This window comes from Apis dorsata, unplaced genomic scaffold, assembly GCF_000469605.1.
Source record: "Apis dorsata unplaced genomic scaffold, Apis dorsata 1.3 scaffold_194, whole genome shotgun sequence".
NCBI lineage: Eukaryota > Metazoa > Arthropoda > Insecta > Hymenoptera > Apidae > Apis > Apis dorsata.
The window spans coordinates 1,917,865-1,919,742 of NW_006263478.1; the positions used below are offsets into that span (position 1 = coordinate 1,917,865).

At 33.6% G+C, this 1,878-nt stretch overlaps 2 protein-coding genes across 10 annotated transcripts in view; both read right to left on the reverse strand.

Moving 5' to 3' along the window:
- The window catches only part of LOC102677482 (protein FAM162B-like), a 15,617-nt gene extending 14,831 nt beyond the window's left edge, over window positions 1–786 (reverse strand). The window contains exon 1 of the mRNA XM_031509939.1: window positions 781–786. The gene's annotated coding sequence lies outside the window, so the exon portion shown is untranslated. The remainder of the gene's footprint in view (window positions 1–780) is intronic.
- Window positions 1–1,878, reverse strand: part of LOC102676819 (tensin-1-like) — a 219,859-nt gene that overhangs the window by 9,542 nt on the left and 208,439 nt on the right. The window lies entirely within an intron of this gene.

Genomic DNA, 1,878 nt, shown 5'->3' on the forward strand with positions numbered 1-1,878 from the left:
AGGTCAACTAGAATTTTAACGAAGATCACGTAGATCAATCACGCGTGCATGCGGGATTTGATAACTGCGTACCATCAGCGATCGGTTGTCAGTGGCCAGTGACTGCAAATTTGATCCCGTCTCTCGATGCGTGTTATCCGATGCTTGGCTCGCATGGAATTCGCAAGAGAAATCAGTTTCAATCGGCGCTTCTCGCGAGAGAAACCGTATGTTTATTCGTTACAATGTTTTGAGAAATAACACTCGTGCGGATATAAGAAATATACGATCGAATTATTATTCATTATCAATATGATGTAATAATAACATTTATATCGTAAATATAATTTTTATTCTTAGATTAGATATTTTTTAATTGGAAAATTGATTAGCCGTGCTGTTTGAAAAGTAAATTAAGTGAGCGATTCTTGACGTTACAGCACCAACCTAACACGAGTGTTGTTGAAAACTAAAAGGAAGACTCCCAATTTGATAAAGTCACAGCAAATAAATTCGTTAACGAGGTTTCTTACGAAGTAGTTAGAAATTGGTGGTGAGTTCGGGAATGGAGTGTTGTTCTTCCCTATCACTTCAAGAAGCAGCATATAGACGTCTTGTTTAACGATACCTTAGTAGAAGTGTCCAATAATTGAGTGTTGTTCCCAAAGGAATATTCTTTTTTCCCTTAGAGATTTGCAACAATTTCGATTAATAATAAAGTTCAAAGTAAACACAAATTCTGAATAATTATCTTTAAACGATCAAATCATTTTTTATTTGTTAAATTGTAATATTATCCACTTGTTATTATTTATTTTACGTTGATAAGTGTCGTTTACTTTTACATTCTGATGACAGGACGTGTGTTTTTTTTTCTCGATCACATCATGGCATTGTGTTCAACCCGAAATATATACGTTAAAATAACAGTAATATTATTCTTTAATCTTGTATATATTTTTCGTTTATCACGCACGATCTGTGCGTGTAAAACGATCTAGGTTTCGATGTACTGTGTTAAACGTAATCGATAGTATTGCAGTATAATTTGTCACTCTCTTGATATCAAACGAATTTTTCGTTCTCAAAAGTAATTCAGCATTTTTAATTCGTTTTCTAATTAACTCCTCTGCGCAATAAGGAACAACGTGAAAAAAATGTACCCTCCACGAAAGACTTTTTACACTACAAAAGCACCATCATCTAGCAACTTGTTCAAAGCAGAAACCATTCTCTGTTTGAGATCAAAAGAGAGTACGATGGTTACAAACGCTAAAAACTTTTCTTTTATTTCGAAACCGATCTTCGTCCAACGAATAGACCATAAATTCAACAAAAGATATAACGAAAAAACTACTGTAGAACAAAACGAGAAATAAAGAAAGTCGAGAGGAATTCCCAAAATCCAGAGGAAACCTTAAATATAAAAATTTACGATACGATTGTAAATACGTTATCTTAAACACAATTAATTATTATTTACATCATTTAATTCTTTCCTAGTATGAAGCTTCTGATAATTTTATTTTCTAAAACATTTTTAGAAAAAAAAAAAAAACAATTATAACACAAAAAGATTTTAATTCGAGAGACAAAAGAATAATTAATTGTTCCCATAATGAAAGAATAAAAATAAAAATCGATTTCGTTTAAAATTACATAACATGATTTCGAAATCATTCGAGCAGCCTTTCCCTCAAACGGTCAACCCCCAAGTTAAGACGAAATGTAAAAAAAGAAAAGGTAAAAAAGGGTAGGTACTCATTCCTGATCGCACAATACCTCTTTTTAGGCGGTTCTCGTTGAACAGACCGTCAACGTGGCGCATTAATACGCACCACGCTCTGCCTTTCACCGAGCTTTGGAAAAGAGAGCGATAGCCTTCCACCGCCCCTTCCG